Source organism: Cicer arietinum, chromosome 3 (assembly GCF_000331145.2).
Source record: "Cicer arietinum cultivar CDC Frontier isolate Library 1 chromosome 3, Cicar.CDCFrontier_v2.0, whole genome shotgun sequence".
Taxonomy (NCBI): domain Eukaryota; kingdom Viridiplantae; phylum Streptophyta; class Magnoliopsida; order Fabales; family Fabaceae; genus Cicer; species Cicer arietinum.
In genome coordinates this window covers 32,569,768-32,576,674 of record NC_021162.2, presented here as the reverse complement: position 1 = coordinate 32,576,674, position 6,907 = coordinate 32,569,768, and the positions used below count along the sequence as shown (strand labels likewise).

At 33.4% G+C, this 6,907-nt stretch overlaps 1 long non-coding RNA gene across 3 annotated transcripts in view; it reads left to right on the top strand.

Annotated features, from left to right (window-relative positions):
• The first annotated feature begins 231 nt into the window (after window positions 1-231).
• Window positions 232-6,907, top strand: part of LOC140919555 (uncharacterized) — a 22,801-nt gene continuing 16,125 nt past the window's right edge. The window contains exons 1-5 of one of the 3 annotated variants that reach the window (XR_012162222.1): window positions 232-570; window positions 2,060-2,147; window positions 2,653-2,863; window positions 3,081-3,180; window positions 3,287-3,370. This is a non-coding gene — a long non-coding RNA (uncharacterized lncRNA). Of the gene's footprint in view, window positions 571-2,059; window positions 2,148-2,652; window positions 2,864-3,080; window positions 3,181-3,286; window positions 3,677-6,907 lie in introns of those variants that run through there. The other 2 variants (XR_012162220.1, XR_012162221.1) reach the window with 2 other exon arrangements.

The window sequence follows — 6,907 nt, the reverse complement described above, 5'->3', positions numbered from 1 at the left end:
CCACCGACGGTCCGGCAGAGGCGAACACGAGAAAAAAAATTGTGATTTTTTTAAATCGTTAGCGTCGGCCTAGCCGACGCTACATAAAATATGGGAGACGCTATATTGTTTTTTATTTTGGCCAACATCATAGCGTCGGAGCGGCCGACGCTACATTGTCTGATTGATAAAATTTAATTTTTTAATTCTATTAAAAGTAACCAATATTTTGACTAATCAATAAACCTCTATTATTCCCTCACTCTCTTTTTTTCCTTTACTTTCGTTCTCTCTCTTTTTCACCCTAACCCCACGACGGCAGCAGGCGCCGCCTTCTCCTCCTTCCTTCCTTCTTCGTACTTTGCCGCCCTCGTTTTCCCTCACTCACCAGAAAACCCTCTTGATTTCCCTCTTTTTTCCCCTCATTCACCAACTCTCAATTTTCCTCGTTCTCACAGCCACGAAACCAAGCGCTGCCTTCATCCAAAGCCGCGAACCCACCACCACCATTCTTGGTTTCCCTCATTTTTACTCTCTCAACGTCATCTCTTTGTCTCTCTGTCTCTTTCGACGTCTTCAACTGACTTGTTGGTTTGTAGGATTATTTTTAATTTAGGGATTTGCTATTTATTGTTGGTTTGCTGTCTATTTTCTCATTTTAGCAATTTCAATTTAATACAATCTTAGGGTTCTCTTAAATATACTGAGGGGTTGAATGTTTTCAATTTTAAATATACTTTTTCAATTTGCAGTTGAATGTTTTCTTCTGTAAGGGGTTTTTATTCATTGTGGTTTAGGAATATGTTGAGGTTTTAGAGGAGAAATGACTTTGGTTTTGGTTTGCTTCATTTGCAATAGAATGCATCAATCATCAACTATGGGGAGAAATGAGAAATGACTTTGGTTTGCTTCAATTATCAATTGTTTTCTTGATTTCATGATTTTTTTTTCTCTGTTAGAAGATTTTACCAATCATAATGTGTTTGAATTCAACTTATTATTTTGGAAGTTTCTTATTATTTTGCAACTCATGGTGATGTTAAACCAATTCAGCTTGGAATCTGGAGTTATGATATACAAAATGTCATTTGTCATTATATACATTTGATTGCATGTTTAGTTTGGTCCTTCAACTTTTGATAACATGTGATTGTGATCCCCTGAAATTTTTTGTTCAAATTTAGAACTCTTAATTTGTTAATTGCTGCAATCATGTCCTGACAATTTTTTTTCCTTATCTAAATCCTCATTTTGTTTTCTATCCAGTTTTTGTGGTTATGGAAATGAGATGTGAAATCTCTGCAACATTGATGATATATGTGTGACTAATACTATTACATATATTTGTAGATTTTGAATAGTTTTACAACTGCATTGCATTCTCTACAACCACTCAAAGTTCCTGGTTTCAAGTTAGACTTAAAATTGTTTAATGATAATTTTAGCATTGGAGAAGTTCTTGTTTGTAAGCTTTAAACTATTTGTGTGATTTATAATGGAAATGCTGGTATGACTGGATGTATTAAAATTTCTTTTTGTGGAAGATGTTAGTTCATTGGTTGCAAAGTAAATTAATTATTCTGATACCACACATGTTGTATATAAATTTATTATGTATCTTTGTAATGTATCAAAGTGTTAGTTAATTAATTTCAAAGCCAGTTAGTTATTCTGATAGTTAGTTTGCATTTGGTTAGCACATATTCAATTGATTTTTATTCAGCATCTTTCATATTTTCTACCTCCAAAGGTTTCACATTCAATAGATTTCTAACTGTTCATAGATGAAGTTGTTCTTACTACGAATACTTTTGTGCTATATAAGTGAAAATACTGCACTAGTTTTTCATTACACTGGGCTCATCAATCATCATCCTCTTGGGATGAGATTCATGGCTTTACATTTGTTGAGTTCATAACTAGTACCTTGACTCTCTCAAATAATTGATTTAGCCAGTACTGCTTATATATATATATATATATATGTCATTTAAGTAGGGATTGTATTTGTACTATCATACATACTAGCTGACATATGCTGATATTGATTTTTATATTTTTTTTCTTTCAAATTTTGAAGGCTTTGTTGAAAATGGGAATTTGTGGTGTCACTGTATCTGATGTCAGGGGGTTTGGTGCTTAGGGTGGTTCAAAAGAGAGGCAGGGAGGTATGTACATCGCTGACTAAAAGTAAATTAAAAACTGAAAATATATTCTATTAATAAGTCTTCTGCAAAGCAAATATGTATTTATCCTTCATTTAAAGTCAAATTTAAGTTCAATGGTGTACACACCCTTGTTTAACTTCTGAGACAAATTTGTGTTAAGAGTTTAGAGGAGTTTTTTCTGTTGTCATACATGTTTAAAGTCAATTTTTTTTATAACTAAACTAGTTGTTAAAGTAGTTAGTTTATTTGAAGATGCACATATAGTTAATAAGTGATCATTGACTTCTAGTTCACTCTGTCACAACTGTCATTGTTTATGTTGAGACCCCATACTTACTAGGTATATTGCAAACGTACTTTTCATAATGCTTGGACATCTAGTTTTATGTATTATTTTGATTACTTTTAGAACTTCAATTAGTAGTTATATTGGGTTTTGGTTTTTAATGATGGTTACAAATGAACAAATTACTTAGTCTATCCATAAATATGCTTCCTGAACCAGAAAAACTACAGTCAAATAACTGGTCTTCCATATGAACAACCTCAAGACTTTTCTGCTTCTTCAAACAAAAATTGGGCGAGGAGCAGGGTGCTATTTTATTCAATAGCTTTACCTGCTCTAGTTTGAATTCTCAAATGTGGAAAAGATGACATAAAATGTGGGGTGATCGAGTGATAGATGTAGCACAATCTCACTGATTTATTTGATAAATGTAAGATTCATTTACTTGCCTTGATTTCACATCAAATTTTTGCGGTTCTATAAACTTTGCTACTTTTATACTGCAGCCTTTTGTTTGTTTCATTAAAGTAAGTCAATTAAATGATTCATTGTTCTGTTTGCCTTTATGTCTACCAATCCTAAACATGCAGCAAAAGAAATTAGTGGTAAATTTAGTTGTATTTGATCATGAACAATGGCTTTTGCAGGCTGAAATGTTATAAAGGGTTCAAGGAGGGGAATAGACATTGAACGTGCGAATATAGTTATAAACTATGATATGCATGACGGTGCAGACACATGCACAGGGTACAATTTAAATCTTATCTTTTTCTTGTTTAATTATTAAAATTGGTTTACATGCCCCTTTATTATATTAATTATCATTTCATTTGTTGGAATAAATTATAAACAGGTTGGCCGAGCTGGAAGGTTTGGCACCAAAGGTCTTGCAATTACATTTGTTTCATGTTCAACTGATGTGGATGTTCTCAACAATGTATGACAACTTGCTCTTTTTTGTCACCATTTTACATTGTATAGTTTTATTAGAAAGTAGCCATAACAGTGCCATTGTTCAGTGTAAATCACATAGGATGTCATATGAGCAATGTGGTGTATTGATAGTGATGTTGTGACTTATGGTTGTCTTTGCATCTCCAGTATTACTCATTACTCACCAAGTCACTTATCCCACATTATTCTTTCTTAACCAAGCAAATCTATATAATAGATATAGAAACTTAAATAAATTTACAGTTAGCGTCAGCTTTGTCCGACGCTAATACTTTCTTGACTTTTCAAAGTTGAACAATAGCGTCGGCCAGACCGACGCTATTTAACTAAAGTTAACTTTTATTTTGACCGTAGCGTCGAAAAGACCGACGCTAACAATTTTGTTGACTTTCATTTGTTGCAGGTAGCGTCGGCCATCCGACGCACAAAATTTTTACATAACAGCTATAACTAGCGTCGGCTGTTCTATATTTGTTGATAGCGTCAGATTAGAGTAGGCATGGCCGACGCTAATATAGTGTCGGATGGCTTTTGACCGACGCTACGTATTAGCTTTGACCGTTTTAGCCTAGGTCTGACGCCGACGCTAAATCAACGCCAGTGTCGGCTTTTGGCCTATTAGCGTCGGTTTTTTGCTGACGCTAAATTCAGTTTTTCTAGTAGTGTCAAGAGTACTCATGTAGCTAGGTACTCCACTCCACATAGAATATAGATCTCATTAAGAGTTTCTATTACCTCATCCCATTATCACTTCAGGAATCATGCTTCTTTGATTTATAACAGCATGTTCATCTCATATTACTTCACGACTTGTTATTACCCATTGAACCTAATTCTTGGGGTCTCCAGTCTTTTAGGTCAGGTTACCATCATTGATAACTCTATAGGCATTAGTCCCATCCTTTTCGACGTGTTTATGATTTTATCTCTAGATAACCCTTTCATCAAAGGATCTTCTAAATTCGCATCAGTGCATACATGATGCACTATAACAACTCCTTTAGAAAGTAACTCTCTAATAGCATTGTGCTTACGACGAGTTTGTCGTCTCTTATCGTTGTAATAACGATTCTCAATCTTCGCAATAGTCGTGGTACTATCGCAGTGAATCAACACATCTATCATAGATTTTTTCCATAAAGGGATCTCAACCAACTCGCTTCTTCACTAATTGTAGCTAGTGCTATCATTTCAGAATCCATAGTAGACTGAGCCAATATTGGCTGTTCTTCAATTTCCAAGATACAACACCACTAGCTATACAAAATATATCCACTGGTTGCTTTGGAGTTATTTGATAAAATATTCCAATCAACAACAATGTATCCTTCAAGGAAGGCATGAAATATTTGATAATGTAATTCGAGACTCATGGTCTTTTTTAGGTATCTCATGACTCTTTTGATAGCGTGCCAATTCTCCATACTAGGTCTACTAGTAAACCGACACAACAGTCCCACGATGTAGGCAATGTTGGGTCTACTACAATCCATGGCATACCTAAGGCTGCCAATGATGCTCGCATACTCAGTTTGTCTAACACCTTCATCAGTGTTCTTGAAAGGTTTCACACTTGGATCATATGGTGTGCAAGTAGGTTTACAGTCAAAGTATTTATATTTCTTTAGGATTTTTTCAACATAGTGAGACTAATCCAAAGAAATTCCATTTTCTGACATAGTAATCTTGAATTCAAGGATTACATTCGTTTCTCTAAGGTCTTTCATATCAAAGTTGTTACACGACAATGATTTCACAATATTTATAACATGAATGTTTGATCCAAATATGAGTAAGTCGTCTACATAGAGACATATGAAAGTGCAAATGTCATTTTCAGATTTATAATTAATACATTTGTCACTTTGATTCACTTTAAACTCATTCGATATAATCAAGTTATCAAATTTTTCATGTCATTGCTTAGGAGCTTGTTTAAGACCATACATAGATTTATCGAACTTACAAACCCTATTTTCTTGTCCATGAATCACAAAACCTTATGGTTGTTCCTTATAGATTTTTTTTTCCAGGTCACCATTTAAAAAAGTTGTTTTAACATCCATCTGGTGTATCACCAGGTTATGAATAGCCGCAAGTGATATGAGTACCCTAATGGATGTTATCCTAGTGTCTGTGAAAAGTGTCGAATAAATCTATATTTTCTGTTTGTCTAAAACCTTTGGCTACAAGGTGTGTCTTGTATTTATCAACAGTTCCATCGGGTTTTAGTTTCTTTTTCAAGATCCATTTACAACCTATTGGTTTGCAACCAGAAGGCAAGTCTACTAAATGTCATGTCCTGTTAGACTCTAGAGAATCCATTTCAACGTTTATTGCTTCTTGCAATAAATTTGCATCCAAAGATGACAAAACTTCTTAAAGATTTGCAGGATCCTCTTCTAAAGTATAGGTCGCATATTCGGGTCCATAAAGAGATAATAAACAAATTAACAAATAAACAAATTAAAAAAATTAAATATATATAAATAATAATAGTTAATTTTTATTAATAGATTAAATTAACTTAAACACTCTTAATAAGTGACAAATGTCACATTTGCCATGATATAAACCTTGCTTTATTCTATTATACAGATTCATCACACTATCATTCTAAATTTAATATTTCTTTTTAATTGTTTATTTCTTTCTTAAATCCAAATTTAATATTTCTTTCTAATTGTTTATTTCTTTCTTAAACCCCATCAAGAATTTCAAATCTAAAAATAAATTGATCTTCAATAAACGAGAGAATTACCTATGTTGGATTTTGATCCTTTGATTCCTAATTTTGACATAATTGATAATTCAACAATGTTCATACAATACATGATAAATCTAATATTTGAATTGAGCAAGATTTCAGGAACCATAATCAAATCCTACACACTTGGATCAAATTGCTTGGAACACAAGAAATCAACAAAAGTTGAATTCTGAATATGTAAATCGATTGGGAAATCGATTTCATAACAAGGGTGTAAGGAAATCTTAAGTGTTTGTAAATGTGCAATCGATTAGGCAATCGATTAGCTTAATTAAAAATGAAAACTGCACAAGTCAGTAGCCTCTGATTTTTGAGGGTAATCGATTGGGCAATCGATTGAACATTTCACAAATTAAACCTGATGGTAACACATCGATTGGATAAGTCACAGTGGCACTCCAGTGCTGAGGGAATCGATTGGCAAATCGATTGACAAAGTATCATTTGAAAAATGACCTCACCTGTGACAAATACAATCGATTGGACAATCTATTGTTGAAATTTTCAATTCTGATAAAGTTTGGTTGCAATCGATTGGCAAATCAATTGAATTAAACACCAGGTAAAAACTTTTCAGAAACATGCTATTAAATCGATTGGCAAATCGATTGACATCAAAAAAACCTGAGCCACTGTTTTGAAAACAATCGATTGGCAAATCGATTGAAATAAACTTTTTGAAAACACAGTGAACTCTGAAGTTTGGCAAATCGATTGAGTAATCGATTGAAAATAGTTTTATCAAAACAG